General features: G+C 39.2%; 1 protein-coding gene and 1 long non-coding RNA gene across 6 annotated transcripts in view; one reads left to right on the top strand and one right to left on the bottom strand.

The window, feature by feature from the left end:
• The window catches only part of SRRM2 (serine/arginine repetitive matrix 2), a 108,491-nt gene that overhangs the window by 34,648 nt on the left and 56,059 nt on the right, over nucleotides 1–17,784 (bottom strand). The window lies entirely within an intron of this gene.
• LOC122736157 lies at nucleotides 13,900–17,604 on the top strand. The gene is made up of 4 exons (XR_006354168.1): nucleotides 13,900–14,035; nucleotides 14,354–14,421; nucleotides 16,564–16,655; nucleotides 17,434–17,604. It is a non-coding gene; the product is annotated as an uncharacterized LOC122736157 (long non-coding RNA).

Below are 17,784 nucleotides of genomic sequence, written 5' to 3'. Positions count from 1 at the left end.
GAGATTTAGCAGATACTCAGGGGCCCACCTGGAGACTGATTTAAACTGATTGAATTGGATAAGGACTGCTGACTGGATAACTGGCTTACTTCCCTGGCTGGTACTTAAGGGTTCTTAAGAAAGTAATTGTTCTCAGAAGCTAACAACTTTGGACTTTGACCACCTTTGGGCCCAGTGAACCAATGAATTTGAATGACACTAGCCAATCAGCTTGAAGAATCTCCCATGTCTGGGAGGGAAACAGGAAGGAGGAAGAGGATTCTGGCAAGACAGCTCAGCCTCTTTGGCTGAGAGACATGGCATGGTGGCAGAGAACTTCACAGGGGAGTTTAGGAAGGCAAGGATTTCAGGCTATAAGAAATCTGTTCTCAATCTTTCTCTTTCTTTTACTATCTTTCAATAAACCCTTAAGAATCCTAAACTCATTTATCAGTTATTTTAGTCAATTTCCCCCCAAAACTGGGGGGACAGATTAGAACCCACATTTAGAATTTTAAATTACACAACTCTCAGAGCTGGTTCCAATACACCCCTTTTTCACACAAGTGACAGTCAGACTTAAAATAGGTAAAATGGATTGCTGTAAGGAAAGGACTTTGCAAACTGAAAAAAAAAAAGTCATTATTGTATTTACCCAAGGTCAAAAGGGGAGGAAGGTGATTTCTTTGTTGTTGTGGACTTTCCCTGTACTCTCTTGTTTCTCTACTACCCAGAAGCATTAGGAGAGAAGTCCACAACCTGTGGCTCAAGGGCTTCAGGACTTCATTTTAGGTAAAATAAACAAGTTAGTTTTAGCATGTGTAAACTCATCTTAGTAATCAAATATGAGTTACTTTAAACAATACTTGGAAGTATTTCTTGCTGTTAGAGATATCTAACATTAAGTATGCTTCAGAAGAAAAATGAAAGTGTGTTAATAATAAAATATTTTTAATCATTTATAATGTGTTACCTAATCTCAATACTCCAAACAAGCGGTGAATTTATCTGTGTGAATATTCCCTCTGTTGGTAGAGATTATAAATCCTTCATCGTGGCTATGGCCAAAAAAATCCATTACATAGTGGCAACAAGCCTCTCTAAACTTACTAAGGTGGTTCTTAGACAAAAACCACACAGTCCATTCCAAGGTCAATACTTGGCAGCTTGGTAAATAAATAGTTACCAATGCTTGAACTCTATTGGCATAGCATTTGAGAATCCAAGATCATTACCACACCAGGATGAGATGTCAGAATAGGACTTTATTGGAAAAGCAGCATATGCATTAAATAATAAAAATATATAAACCATTAGGTTTGGGGTTGATGCAAAAATCTGTCCATTTTATGTTTTTAAAAGATATATTTGAAATAATCTATATATGTTAAATTTTACAGATGTGTATATGTAAAATACATATATATAAAATGCAATTTTTAAAATTGTATTCTAAGATGATTTTATCCCAAATGGATATATTCTCCCTTAAAAGGTTGCTGATGATGAGGCATCTAGGTGGCGCAGTGGATAGAGCACTGGCCCTGGAGTCAGGAGGACCTGAGTTCAAATCCGGCCTTAGACACTTAACACTTACTAGCTGTAACTCCAATTGCCTCACCAAAAAAAAATTAGTATTAAAAAAAAGATTGATGATGACTAAGTTTGGGATTTATTACTTTACTCCAATGTGAGGGAATTTCCCTATAAGATAATATATACCAATCAATCTCTTTGGCTCTGGATTAAAGCACTGGATCCAATCCTATTGTCACAGGTTTAAAGTCCTAAACAATCCTTACTGTCATGCACCTTTAGTACACTGTCCCTGACCCTTGGGGCTTAATTTTTTTTTTTTTTAGTGAAGCAATTGGAGTTAAGTGACTTGCCCAGGGTCACACAGCTAGTAAGTGTTAAGTGTCTGAGGCCGGATTTGAACTCAGGTACTCCTGACTCCAGGGCCAGTGCTCTATCTACTGTGCCACCTAGCTGCCCGTCTTGGGGCTTAAATTCATTGAACCATGCATACTAATAGATCAAGCTGAAAAGGGACATTAAATATCAGAACCCAGAAAATCAAAGCTAGAAGGGACTTTAGAATGTTAGAGCTGGGAGGATATAGAATATCCAGAAGTAGCCTCCAGGATTATCCACTCTAACCCTCTCATTTTACAGATGGGAGAACAAAGGCCCAGAGAAAAGAAGTCATTTGGTCATTGTGTCCCACAATACTTCTGAGTGTAGCCAAAACTAGTTTAAAATGTAATTGGGAAATATTTAACAAAATAAATTTTAAAATGCATAAAATAGATAATATTACAGTTTAAAATTAAATCAATATGCAGCCTTCAAGGATCCTTATTTAGGGATGTATGTAGGCCACCTTATGTAGCACCCCTTCAACCTCACCCAACCTCTCTGGCTACTTAAGTTTGATACCACTAGCATAGCCTAGATCCCAGGGCTCTTGACTCCCAACCTAGGGTCCTTTCAACCAGACCACACTTATTCTAATTCTTCTGGCTACTCCACCCCTGATTCCACTATTCAATGGCCAATTGAGTTGTCATTTTATCACTTTCTGATGTCTGGAGGAGAATGTTTCTTGGTTGTCTGTTCTATAGCTCTTCTCTACCAAATGGGTTCACAAGCTCTGTATTAAAGCACTTAGAATATTCTCTTCTTTCCATCTTGTTCCTATTTCTCTGTCAGTGAGCTGTATCCTTTCCACCCCTTTCCTATCTATCATATCATGCCCTTAATTTTTAAAATTACATTTTAGTTATACCTTTTGGGGTTTTGTTTTTGTTTTTTTAATCTGGGTGTTTATTCTTTTATTTTTTTACATATAAGGTATTTTATTTTTTCTGTTACATGTAAAGATAGTTCTCAACTTTTGTTTATACAAGCTTTACAATTTCAGATTTTTCTCCCTCCCTCCCCTCCCTCCCCCTTCCCCTAGACAGCAGGTAATCTGATATAGGTTATATCTATATATCTATATACATATACATATAGATATATATATATATATACACACATATATATACACATAATAACATTAATCCTATTTCTGCATTAGTCCTGTTATAAGAGAAAAAATCAGAGCAATGATGAAAAACCTCAAAATAGAAAAAAAAAACAACAGCACCAAAAACAAAAGAAATAGTATGGTTCATTCAGCATCTATACTCCACAGTGTTTTTTTTTCCTTTGGATTTGGAGATCCTCTTCTATCATGAGTTCCCTGGAACTCTTATGTACCATTGCATTGGTGAGAAGAATATAGTCCACCACAGTAGATCAACACTCAATGTTGATGATACTGTGTACAATGTTCTTCTGGTTCTGCTCATCTCACTCATCATCAGCTCACGCAAGACCCTCCAGGTTTCTCTGAACTCTTCCTGCTCATCATTTCTTACAGCACAATAGTATTCCATTGTATTCATATACCACAACTTGTCCAGCCATTCCCCAATTGATGGGCACCCCTTCAACTTCCAATTCCTTGCTACCACATAAAGAGCAGCTATAAATATTTTTGTACATGTGGGTCCCTTTCCCCTTTCCATGATTTCTTTGTGAAAAAGACCTAAAAGTGGTATTGCTGGGTCAAGGGGTATGCACAGCTTTATCGCCCTTTGGGCATAATTCCAAATTGCTCTCCAGAATGGTTGGATCAGTTCACAGCTCCACCAACAATGAATTAGTGTTCCAATTTTCCCACAGCTTCTCCAACATTTATTATTTTCCTTTTTTGTCATTTTATCCAATCTGATAGGTGTCAGGTGGTACCTCAGAGTTGTTTTAATTTGCATCTCTCTAATTATTAGAGATTTAGAGCATTTTTTCATATGGGAATAGATAGCTTTGTATACCTTTTGTTTTTAAGTCAGGAGAATTTCCCAATGTATTCTTCTCCCCTGATACCAAAGTCATAAAGATTTTTAAAGAGGGGGGGGGTTGCTGCAGCAAAACTAACTAACATATTGATAAAGTCTGCAGTGTTCTACAGTCAAAATTGTTCCTCCCCTCCTTCCCTATCTCTGAAAAGAAGGAAAGTACGACATAGTAATAGAATGTGACTTCTCATATCTCTTCTTTGGGGTAAAGATTAGTAATTGTGATTTCTCAACATTCAGTTATAGTTTTGATTGTTGATCTTTCCATTTCCATTGTCATAGTATTTGTGGTTATTATTTTCCTGGTTATATTTACTTTACATTGTATCAGTTCCTATAAGTCTTCTAGTGCTTCTCTATATTCAAATAGTTCTAATGAAGCTTTAAAAATTTTATTCTAAGGGGCAGCTAGGTGGCGCAGTAGATAGAGCACCGGCCCTGGAATCAGGAGTACCTGAGTTCAAATCTGGCCTTAAACACTTAACACTTACTAGCTGTGTGACCCTGGGCAAGTCACTTAACCCCAATTGCCTCACTAAAATAAAAAAAAATAAATAAATTAAAAAAAAACCCAAAAAAAAAAATTTTATTCTAAGATTATTATATCCCCCAATTCTACCACCAAATGATCACATAGCCATTCTTTCCCCTTTTTTCTCTGTTTTCATAATATACATTGTTCCTTGTTTGTCCTGCATTCTTGACATTGGGAGGTGATGTCATGACTTGCAGGGAATTGGATTTAAGTGAGACAGGGCTGTGCAAAGTAATGAACCTCACTCTCTCCTCCTGAGCCATCTGGGTCTAGTGGCAAGATATAGAGCAGGATGACTGAAGATGGCCCCCTATTATTCATTATTTCTTATGGCACAGTAGTATTACGTTATGCTCAAGTGCCATTATTTGTTTAGCCTTTCCCCAATTGATATAGTCCCTTCATTTTCTTTCTTTCTTTTTTTTTTTTTAGTGAGGCAATTGGGGTTAAGTGACTTGCCCAGGGTCACACAGTTAGTATGTGTTAAGTGTCTGAGGCCGGATTTGAACCCAGGTACTCCTGACTCCAGGGCCGGTGCTCTATCCACTGCGCCACCTAGCTGCCCCTAGTCCCTTCATTTTCAAACAAAACTCCATAGCCTTTCACTCCTTAGTTGTTACCCATCCACCTAGCCCAAATATTCCCCAACTTGAGATATCATATGTCCTAAAGATTCAGGGCCTTACAATACATATATACATTTTATTTTATTAAGTTTTTTAATGGGGGGCAGCTAGGTGGCGCAGTGGATAAAGCACCGGTCCTGGATTCAGGAGGACCTGAGTTCAAATTTGGTCTCAGACACTTCACACTTACTAGCTGTGTGACCCTGGGCAAGTCACAACCCCCATTGCCCAGAAAAAAAAAAAGTTTTTTTAATGCCTGTTTGTTTTTACATCACACCCATTTCCAAATATACCCACCTCCCCTATTCAGCAAATATTTCCTTGTTATAAACAAAATTTTTTTAAGCAGTTCAGCAAAGCAGACTAATGCATCAACTGTATCTAAGGGTCATATACCACATTCAGCATCTGTAGTTCCCCATCTCTTCAATGAAAAAAAGGAGGTACATCTATCTCATTTCTTTCTGGGGTCAAGCTTGGTCTGAATGTGCATATTAAAGACAACTTTATTGATCCTCCTCTTCCCCTCCCCACATACTAGTGTCTTCCTTCCAAAAATTACTTTTTATTTATTTTGTTAAATTATTAAATTAAAGAATTTGCATATACTTAAATATAACTTGCCTTTCAAGGCATTGCTGTGAAAGGTGCCTAGGGATTAGATGTGCCTAGGAATAGATGTATATGACTGGGATAGATTCGTCTAGAAGTTTGGGAAGAAGAGAGATGCCCAGAGTTTGAGAGGAGGTAATACATTCTCTACCTTGAGGAAGAGAAATATATGGAGTAATTTGTTTTGTCCCCAGCAAAACTAACCAAGACAGAAACGCTGATGACAATGTAGTTGTGTTATAATGAATTTTTTCCGGTTGGGTAAGATAACTCCTCATTGACATTATCCCCTCCTTAGCTGCCACTCTGAGGGGAAGGTACCAATGAACTGCCTCCCTGAAGTATATAAGCAGAAAGCCCTTCTGGTGTCAGATGCTGCTATCTATACATTAGCTACTATGATTAACTCCTACTCTCCCATTTAGCATTCTATTTGATATAACTCACCGCCATTTTGTGTTCTAATTCATCTTCTCTGATGCATAGAACTTTTTTTTTTCCCTTAGCATGTTAGCTTTGGCTATATGATCATTTATGGGTAGAACTGGAGCTGAGAGGAGATAGACTTGGTCCAGAATTAACATAAGAGATTTACTCAGTGCTCAGTTGGAGACAACCCCTAGGACTAAAGTAGGGGAAGAACAATGAGCTTTCCTGCCTAGAGCACCAGCAGCATCCCCCACTGAGTTTTAAACCAGTCCAAAGTGATAGACAAGAGAGATAAAGGACAGATCAAATGCTTATAATCAAACCTGCATTCATCCCTAGACACAACACCAGCCCAACATTAAAGTCCATCAGCAAAAAACAGAGACAGGAAGTCAGGAGAGGAATTATGCTACCCAACTGTCCCTGGATTCTTCTGCCCCTGGAACTCAACCTTCTTTGCTACAAATGAACCATGGAAGCTTCACTACAAATGGAACCCCTGGGGCAGCTAGGTGGCGCAGTGGATAGAGCACCAGCCCTGGATTCAGGAGGACCTGAGTTCAAATCTGGCCTCAGACACTTGACACTTACTAGCTGTATGACCCTGGGCAAGTCACTTAACCCTCATTGCCCTGCCAAAAAACAAAAAAAACCAAATGGAACCCCTAAAATTGGAACACTAAGGCATTGTTGGTGGAGTTGTGAACTGATCTAACGATTCTGGAGAGCAATTTGGGCTATGGGACTGTGCATAGCCTTTGACCCAGTAATACCACTGCTAGGTCTGTATCCCAAAGAGATCATAAAAAAGGGAAAAGAACCCATATGTACAAAATTTTTTATAGCAGCTCTCTTTGTGGTGGCAAAGAATTGGAAATTGAGGAAATGCCCATCAATTGGTCATGTGGTATATGAATGTAATGGAATACTATTGGGCTATAAGAAAAACCTGGAAAGACTTAAGTGGACTGATGCCGAGTGAAGTGAGCAGAACCAAGACAACACTGTATACAGTAATAGCAACATTATGTGATGATCAGCTGTGATGGACTTAGCTCTTCTCAGCAATACAATAATACAAGACAATTCCAAAAGACTCATGATGGAAAATTCTCTCCACATCCAGAAAAAACTAACTGTGGGTTCTGAATGCAGATTGAACCATACTGTTTCTACTTTTTTTATTTTTTGAGGTTTCTCCCTTTTGTTCTGATTCTTCTTTCACAACATGACTAATGTGGAAATATTTTAATGTGATTGTACATATATAACCTATATCAGATTGCTTTTGTCTTGGGGGAGGGAAGGGAGGGAGGGAAAAAAATTCAGAACTAAAAATCTTACAGGGGGCAGCTAGGTGGCACAGTGGCCCTGGATTCAGGAGGACCTGAGTTCAAATCTGGCCTCAGACACTTAACACTTACTAGCTGTGTGACCCTGGGCAAGTCACTTAACCTCAATTGCCCCACCAAAAAAAAAAATCTTACAAGCACAAATGTTGAGAACTATCTTTATATGTAATTGGAAAATAATAAAATACTTTTATGATTAAAACAAACAAATGGAACCCCTAAAGTTTTATTACAAATTTATGTCCTCTCCCTCTAGAATAGAATGGAAGCTCCTCAAGAGCAGGAACTGTCTGATCTTTGTTATCCAAAAGCCCCTAACTCAGTGCCAAAAACTGATGTTTTATTAATACTTGATTGATTAATAATCCAGTATGATGAAAGTGCATGTAGGGGTAGAATGTGAGATGAAGCTGGAAAGGTAGGTTGATGCCTGATTCTGTAGAGCTTTGAATGCCAGGATAAGAGATTTCATTCATTCAACTAACATTTATTTAATGCCTATGATGTGGAGCTGTTTAGCACAGTAAGAGATACTCCATAAAAATGAGAAGCCAGTGAAGGTTGGCACTTTACATGAGAAAGATTAACCTGGCAAACCGTTCAAGATGGAGCAGAGGAGGGATTGGAGGTATTACTGTAATTTCAGAGGTTATAACAAAAGTCAGGCTAGCAGTAACTAATCAATAGGTGTTTATTAAGCACCTGTTATGTGTCAGGAACTGTACTATGTATTGGGGGAGGTAATGAAGGCCTGAAGTGAGGAAGAGGCAGTGAGGATGAATCACATCTCAGAAATCTGGCTGCTCCTACCCCGTTTAGATTCGGAAGCACAGAACTTGCTGAATTTAAGCATGCTTTTTAGGGCAGGAATTCCTAACCCTAGTTTTGAACATTAAGGGATAAGGAGAGCAAATTAGCTGTTTTTGTGTGGGTGTGTAACCCCGGGGGCTGGAACATTGCCACTACCTCCTTCCTTTGGCTTTATAAGAATTCCTGTCACATGATTTCACAGAAGTTCCCTCCTTTCCCCAGACAGCTAGCTACATCAGAAGAGAGTGGAGCAGCCCCCAAACTTAACCCTGTCCTAACCCAATCCATTCTCCTTTGTTCCGTTGTTGTCAATGAGAGACAAAGACAGGCACTTCAGAATCCTTAGAGGAAGGGCTTGGACTAGAGCTGTCGGGAAAGAATCAAGAGTCTGAGAGTGGCTACAATACCTGCTGGAGGGGTTATTAGCTAAGGGACCCAGATGACTGAATCGTTCATTAAAAGGGAATGAAAGTGGGGGAACTAGAAACTGAGAAGAGATTATCTGAGTTCTGAGAAAATAGTGGAGCCAGGAGGGCAATGTTCCTGCCAACTAGCCTGCTGTTTAACTTTGGACAAGTCACTTTCTCTCTATGTACCTTAGTTTCTTCCTCTGTAAAATGAGAAGTAAGGCTAGGGGAGTCTATATTTCCAAGTCAGAAGTCTTTGAATGGAATAGGTTGGGAGGTCACAGTTTTGCTTGTAGAAGAAGATGGTAGAGATAGATTAAGAAATCTGGAATATAGATATATATACCAAAGATAAGTAAACAAAACATTTGTGTTTACATACATACATATATATGTATATATACTATGTGTTTATACACATATAATATGTATATATTTTAAATATATCTGAGATAAGTGATAATAGGAATTGCCTCCAGTAAGCTTAATATTAAACAACTTAATCTTAATCTTGTAGTAATAAAGAATAATCTATAATAGTCCTTTAAATCTGTACAATTTTAAAATTCTTACATGTATGTTTTCACATCCACTATTTCATTTGGTCAAATCTGTAAGGCAAAGAGGACAGGGAGGATCATCCCCACTGCCCAAATGAGAAAACAGGTACAGAAAGGCCAAGGTCATGAGGTCACACAATTGGGCCTCCAAAGCTCCCCTGCCCACTACTGCCTTTATGCACTTAGCCCAGACTTAGTAAACTCAGCACTGCCCTTTTACCATGACACCTTCTAAGAATTTTTCTCAGTTATGATGTGGCACAAAGATCACTCTATTTATAGTCCAAAGGGGCAGCTAGGTGGTACAATGGATAAAGCACCAACCCTGGATTCTGGAGGACCTGAGTTCAAATCAGGCCTCAGACACTTAACACTTACTAGCTGTCTGACCCTGGGCAAATCACGTAACTCCCATTGCCCCACCAAAACAAACAAACAAAAAAACCAAGGGGAAAAAAATTAATTAAATAAAATAGAGTCCAAGGACCTGAGTTAGAAGCCTGGTTCTGGTCCTTATTCCCTGTATAACTGGAAACAAGTCATTTAATCTCTCTGGTCCTCAGTTTTACCTGTAAAATGAGGGGCTTAAATTGGATAATCCCATCCCCATGCCTCTTCCCTTTCTAAATTTACAATCCTTTGCTTCTGTATTGCTTCCTCTCAGATTCCTTCTATCTTCTGGTGTTCACTGTGTCTAAAGGAATTCTTGGTTCGGGCTTTGCCCTTAGTCAATAAGGCAAACTCAGGAAATAAGGCAAAAGTAGTTTATAAACACACCAAGTGAGGGAGCAATTGGGGTTCAGCAGGCCCCAGGGACAAACAGTACAGGGCTTTTATAGACAGGAGCATGTAACTTCCACATAAGGGGGAAAAGTGCTCAATGGTATTCATATCATAAGGAAATGGGCTTTAAGCCAATTCAGTTTTTGCCTCTAAGTACACATGAGCAAGCATACTTCCAGACCACTTCCTTGTATGAGCAAGTACCTAAAGGTCAAGCAAGGTTTAACCATCGAGCCCCTTAAGTTAACTTTGTACAACTGCAAACAATCTTGTTATCCTCCCAAAGGCTGGCTTCTCCTTTCATCCACTGGGAGGTACAGACCAGGAGGAAGGGGCTCCCCAATGCTCCTTTCAGACCCTTTCTCTGTAACCATCTCTCTTCTTGAATATTCCCTCCAGTAGTGAAAAAAATTACAGTTCATGACTTTTTTAAATCTCATATTTCAGTTATTATGAACTTAACAGACATTAATAAACATGAACATTTCAATATACAATTGTGATAAATGATATCTAATAACTAATATCTTGGGGAGATTCAGTTTCCCCCCTTCTTTGAAAGTCCTGACTCCCCTCCCTCTCCCACTTCTCCTTGATGATGTAGTAGGGATGGATTTAATTGATCCAATTGATCATGAGGTGTCCCCCAAAATTACAAGACTCAGTGACTCAGTTTCCCAAGTTTTATTATCAGACTGTGATGACCACAGGGAGATACCAAGTAGAAAAGTGTCTGAAATAGGGGGATGAAAATGGTTATATTTATAGTGGGAAAAGTAGGTTATCTCCTCATTATTTTAATCTCCTCCTTAGGGAGGTTCATATCCTATTTTGGAGTTCCTGGGGTCCTAAGACGTCCTCCAAGGTGGGTACCTTTTTTCCTAGTGGTATATTTTTGGGATTTAAACGTCATAAGGTGAACCTAAGGACACATTTGGTGTTCTTTGCATATGTTCATAAAGACATGCTTAAACTTGTCAGAGCCAGAGGGTCTCTATGTTTATGATATTTCTTTACTTAAGATCTGGTTTCTAGTTGCAGTTACTGTTTCCAGTCATCTAGGAATATTAATGGCTATTAATGTTTAATGATCCCTGGTTACTGTCTAAGTTTCTGTTGATAGTATTGGTTGATAAGGACTTGAAACCTCTGAGTTACTACACTGTTGATAAAAAACTCAAACCTTAGTTTTTCTGTTAACCCTTTTAGGTACTATTGATCTTGTCTTAGGTTATCTGTTAACTTCTTTTAGCTACAATTGATAGGTTATCTGTATAACCATCAATGAGATTAAATTAACTCCCTTTGGTCAAACCCTTCCCAAACTTGAAAGGAACCTAGGGTGGATAAACTCATTATGTTCTACTCAAGCTTAGGTAGAGACAGATCTGGTTGCCTAGATAGGAGGGCTTTTTTCCAGGCAGGGGTCACTTAGCCCACCCACTGGGGCAATGATCCAGTATAACCCTGAAAGACTTATGAAGATTGCAGCCCATCTGCAGAAAAAGAACTGATGGTATCTGAAAACAGATGGAAACACATTTAAAATTTTTTTTTCTTTTCTTCTTTGAAAATTCCTTAATCTGAAGTTTTGGGTTTTTTGACTGTTTTCTCTTACAACTAGCTAATATGGGAATTTTTCCATGACTACTCATGTATAACTTATTTTGAATTGCTTGAGTTCTTGTGGGTGGGGGGTGCGAATGGAGGGGGTAAGATAAGTTGGAATACAAAGTTTTTTTTAAATTGATGTTAAAATTTTGTTTTTACATATATTTTAGAAAATAAAATTCTATTCAAATTCAAAAAAAGAAAAGGGTATATACATTATTTGAATTGATAGCTCAAGGGGGGGGGGGTTGCCTGGTATATTCCTTACCTGCCTTTGTTTAAATTGTAAATAAACTCCTTCAATCTGTTACCTGGTGTCCTATTCAGCATAGGCTGGATAGTATCCATGTAGTATGTTAAATATTCTTCCCTGCTTAGTAAAACCTTTAATTTCACAGGCATTGTCTTTCTCTGGTGGTTTCCTTCCCTTTTCGGAAGAATGGGATTTAAATCTCAAAAACTGGTCTTTGTGTTCTCAGGTCTTTTCCTTTGGGGAAAGAGAGATCTAAATTCCATTAAGAGAACATCTGCCGGGGCAGCTAGGTGGCGCAGTGGATAGAGCACTGGCCCTGGAGTCAGAAGTACCTGAGTTCAAATCTGGCCTCAGACACTTAACACTTACTAGCTGTGTGAACCTGGCCAAGTCACTTAACCCCAATTGCCTCACTTAAAAAAAAAAAAAAAGAAAACATCTGCCTCAGTTTAGACAATATACATTGAATATACAAAGAACAGAAAAAAGACAGTTATATATGAAGCTGTGATTTTCTATTAAGTAGGGTTTGCTTTATTTTTAAAAGTATTAGTGGCAAAGAATTGGAAACTGAGGGGATGCCCATCAATTGGGGAATGGCTGAACAAGTTGTGGTATATGATTGTAATGGAATATTATTGTGCTATAAGAAATGATGAACAGGCAGATTTCAGAAAAACCTGTAAAGACTTAGGTGAACTGATGCTGAGTGAAGTGAGCAGAACCAGGACAACATTGAACACAGTAACATCAACATTATGTGATGATCAGTTGTGATGGACTAAGCTCTTCTCAGCAATACAATAATCTAAGACAATTCCAAAAGGCTCATGATGGAAAATTCTCTCCACATCCAAAAAAAAGAACCATGGAGTCTGAATGAAGATCAAAACATACTATTTTCACTTTTTTGTTGTTATTTTGTTTCTTCTTTCTTGTGTTTTTTTCCTTTTGTTCTGCTTCTTCTCTTACAACATGACTAATGTGGAAATATATTCAACATGATTGTATTGTATAACCTACATCAGATTGCTTGCTATCTTGAGGAGGGGAGAAGGAAGGAAGGAAGGAAGAGAGAGAGAAAATTTTGGAACTCAAAATCTTACAAAAATGAATATTGAAAACTGTGAGGGAAAAATTCATCCTCTTCTCAATAATTCTCAGGAACTCAGCAGTGAGGTGACAAAAGCTTTATTTTCTTCTCATGAGAAGGAGGCACCTTAGTGTGCAGCTAGTGGGTGCCCAGAAAGGGGGCTCGAAGGCCTTGTTTTATAACCTAGTCCCTAACTCGAATGGACCTTCCCCTTTTTCATCACTGGTTGGGGTTACAATCTACTTGTAAAAACTAGCTAATCGGAACGCAGTATTCCCACCCCTCTTCTTTGTATGGGCATAACTCAGGAGTGGACCCTTATACTTCCTTATATGGACAGAACTCTGGAGAGGACCTAATTGAGACCAGGGCTCCTTGAACCATGTGACCTTGCTAACCTGAGAGGGAAGGAGGGGATCTGAGACCTTTGTCCTACAAAAGGTCAGGGGAGTATGACTGACTGTTATATCCACGTTGAGAGGAGACAACTACCCATTTCTCACAAAAACTATCTTTATATGTAATTGGAAAAAATAAAATAAAATGCTATTTTAAAAAAAGTATTAAATTTATGCTTGCCTTTTCAAGGAGGTGGAGAAAGGAGAGGGAGGGAAAGAATTCAGAACTAAATTTTTTTTAAATGATTGTTAAGGGGCAGCTAGGTGGCGCAGTGGATAGAGCACCGGCCCTGGAGTCAGGAGTACCTGAGTTCAAATCCGACCTCAGACACTTAACACACACTTACCAGCTGTGTGACCCTGGGCAAGTCACTTAACCCCAATTGCCTCACTAAAAAAAAAAAAAAAGATTGTTAAAATGTTTTTACCTGTAATTAGGAAATATTTGATGACAGCTGCTCAATTGAATTTGGCTAAGATTCTGAAATTGTTAATTATCCTCAGACCACATTCCTTCCTCATAGTCTCAAGCTAGTCCTAGCAGGACCAGGATGTTAGAACTTCCGTAAATAGAATTTGTTTTCCGTTTCCTCTAAATGTCAACTTTTACCCTCAAATTGTAGTCCTTGACATTTATTCACAAGTAAGGAGAGAAAGAAAAAGGTTCTAAGTCTGAAAGAAGGTACTCAGAAAAAGTAGTAATAGATTAAGTTTGTGGAAGGAGAGAGAAAAAAGAGGGGAGACAGACCTCAATGCAAGGAGAGAAGGGACATAGACCCACCAAAGGCAATTTAAAGTTGAATCTGTGTTCTCGAAGGGTAATGCGGACAAGAGATTATTAGATGGGGAAGATGGTTGGGAGGGCAAAAAGTTAGGATTCCTGAGATCAAGGAGACAACAGGGACATTTGAGTAAAGAGTCAGTAAGGGAGTGAGATGCGTGGGTTCTAGAAGCAAAGGGTAGGCTACCAGAGAAATTAATTATCTATTTTGTCTTACAGGCTATTTGCCTACTCAGAAACAAGAGACAAGAATGGGAGCACAAGATTCATTTTTAAATTTTAAACATGTGAGTATGATTGCCTCTATCTCCACAGATTATATGGCTACCTCTGCCTGACTTATGTCTGTATGAGATGATTATGGATTTGAGTCAGATTAAACTCTGAGGATGGGGTCTGGAAGATACCCAGCCCTGCCCCAGTATAGTTAGTTTAACAGTTTATTGCTTGTCAAATTCTCACTGTCTCCTTTAAGTTTTATTGCCAATTAACAGTATTTTTACTTCTGCTCAGTCTCCCCACTTGTCAGCTACATCTTAGTTTTATCTGGAATCCATCATGTGTCAGAACCCCAGTCCCTGTTGAGTGGGTCGGGAAGTTTGCCCACCAATTCAATACTCGGGACTCAAGAAGAAAGGACAGGGCTCAGCACAAGATGCAGCAATTAAGTTGAGACCAGATGTTAAGTGACATGTCTCTTTTTCTCAGAGCAGAATCCCCTTGACCCTAGGGTCCCAACAATGGATTATTCTTTTATTCTTTATTCTATTTCTTTGATTTCCCAACATAGCTGAAGATAAATTTTAACCCTTTTATCCTTCTAAAATTAACACAACTACAAAACAATGCTGAAACACCTGAATGACTCTTCCCGTTATTCAAGTTGAATATCTTTAGAGACAGGGGCTGGGAGAGGGGAGTCAGTGGGAACTGTGAGATCTGAAACATCTGACTGTCACTCCCCCGTTCCCTCTTCCTTTGGTTTGACCTTGTTCCCCCCCCCCTTTCCCCCTTGTTCCTGGAACATGTATGCATGTCTCCATACATTGATCACGAGCAAAACACGCACCCTGGGTGAGACAGGATTGGATGTTAGATTGTGAGCTTGCCCTAGTGTGCGTGGGGACTTCCCCTCTGACCAACATTCCTATAAAAGGTCAAGGCATGTATTAGCTATCGCGACTCAGTTATTGAGTTTGCCCATTCCCATGGGAATGTAATAAATCTGTCTCTGCTTGACTTGGTGGTCTCCTTGAGTTATTTGGGTAAACTGAGGCAGTTTGCCCCAAACATGTCCTATCAAAGTCTATCCTCTAACAAGAAAGGAATATGATCTGGCCTCAGACACTTGACACTTACTAGCTGTGTGACCTGGGCAAGTCACTTAACCCTCATTGCCCTGCAAAAAAGAAAAGGAAAAAAGAAAAAAAAAGGAAAAAAAAGAAGGGAATATGCAGCAGGACCTGGGCTCAGTTCAGTTAGGACGGTATAATAAGGGTTTCCCAAACCTTGTGTGAAGTTTACTTCTCTCTCTCTCTCTCTCTCTCTCTGTCTCTCTCTTGATGGCCTGGAGGTCAGCAGAGACAGAAAAGGATCATAGTAAAGTCCTCTGATGGACCTAGGGAAAGAATAGAAGTTGCATTCCTCCTTTCTCCTAGGAATCCTGGTGAATGAGGTTGTGCTAATAATATTAGCCTTTAATCTCCTAATAGATTGAAATTTTCTGGTTGGGACCCCTGCTATGGAAACATCCCTTGTCTGGAAGACAGGATACCTGGATTCTAGAATCCAAGTCTCCATTTTATTTACTATGGAATGCCAAGCAGGTTTCTTCCTACCCTGGATTTCCTCCTTTGCAAAATGAGCAGGTTGAACTAGGTCAAGAGTTAACCTTTTTGGGTCATGGACCCCTTTAGTTCTAAAGGACTCTCCTCAGAATAATGTTTTTTTGTTTTGTTTTGGTTTTTTAGTGAGGCAATTGGGGTTAAGTGACTTGCCCAGGGTCATGCAGCTAGTAAGTGTTAAGTGTCTGAAGTCAGATTTGAACTCAGATACTCCTGACTCCAGGGCCGGTGCTCTATCCACTGTGCCACCTAGCCGCCCCAGAATAATGTTTCTAAATAATTGAAGGAAATGCTAAATTTCAGTTAGGGATTAGTAAAAATAAAGCTGTAACTATTTTCTGCATCAAAATTCATAGACCCTCCCTCACCCTGTGGAAATCTATCTATGGACCACAAGGTAAGAATCCCTTATCTGGGTGATTTCTAAGATCCCAGAACTTCTAGTTCCAACATTCTATGATCCTTATCCTTATTCTGACCTCAAAACTCTGGGCCATGGATTTCCTCCTCAGAGGAGATAGAGGGGAGGTAGTGGGGTTTGTGTGTCTCAGTACATGGTTTTCCTATCTTTTTTTTTTTTTCTAGCGAAATGGAAAGAAAAAATGGAGTTTTATGGTATCTGGATGGCCAGCATTCCTAACAATAACAATAATTGTGATTGTTCTTTGTGTGTGAAGGTAAGAGGTTGTTGTTGACTACCCCAGTAGTCCTCAGGGATTGTTGCACGCCAGGCCCTTCTATCGGACCCTATCTTTTTATGTCAGTCCAAGTTCACGTTCATTGTTTCTATACTATCTGTACTCGCTTTTGAGATAGCTATTGAGAGTGTTTTCCATTGAGGATTCCTTTTGCCCATTTGGGTTTGGAGCCCTAGAATGAAAACTTTAGATCCTGCTCTGATCTTCTGGTTTGTTACAATGTTTGTCCCCAATCCCACCATTCTCATTTGTTGTCCTAGACCCATACCCAATCTGGTACTTCTGTTCTCCCTGTGATCAATATGATCCAGTGACTCTGGTCTCCAGTCCTGGGCAAGACATTCTATCTCCTGGATTGGCTGTCCCTCCACTTCTGGAATCCTTTCCCTCCTCCTTTTGGCCTCCTGCCTTTCCTGCCTTCCTTCAAGTCCCAGCTAACACCCTCCCTTCTGCAAAAAGTTTTTTCCCAACTCTGCTTAATGCTAGTGACTTCCTGATGCTAATTATTTCCAATTTTCCTGTTTTATTTGTACCTAGTTGTTTTCCTGTTGCTTTCCCCATTAGATTGTGGGCTCCTTCAGAGTAAAGACTATTTCTTGTATCCCCAGTGCTTAGCACATTTTCCAGTACATAGTAGGTGCTTAATATAAAATTGAATTGTTGACATGACTCCTCCCTTACTTCTCCAGCTTTCTCATCTTTATATTCCACAATGATCTGACCATCTTCTCATTTGTTCTCATTTTTTTTCTTTCAGAAAAAAAGAAAAAGAGTATGCATTATGAATAACAAAGTCAGCATCACAGCAAAGGAAAGACCCAGGGGGGAAAAATGTGTGGAGTATTAGAGTGGGTGCTCTTTGTTGTGGGAATGTTTAATTTCTGCTTATTAACTTACCCAATAAACTAATGCACACACCTAATTCTCACCCATGGGGTCTGTCTCTGTTCCTTCTTCACCAGCTCCCAGGAAGCTTTCCCCTAACTTTGTCGGTTCAAAGGGATTTTTCCTATCTCTTAACTCCTTTATCACTCAGGGTCTTTCTGACTCATTTGACAGTACATGGACTAGACATTTATTTCATATGTGTCTGTCTCACCTGCCCAGG

This window comes from Dromiciops gliroides, chromosome 1 (genome assembly GCF_019393635.1).
Source record: "Dromiciops gliroides isolate mDroGli1 chromosome 1, mDroGli1.pri, whole genome shotgun sequence".
Taxonomy (NCBI): Eukaryota; Metazoa; Chordata; class Mammalia; order Microbiotheria; family Microbiotheriidae; genus Dromiciops; species Dromiciops gliroides.
Note: the sequence above shows the minus strand (reverse complement) of the source record. Positions and strands in the feature narration are given on the sequence as shown.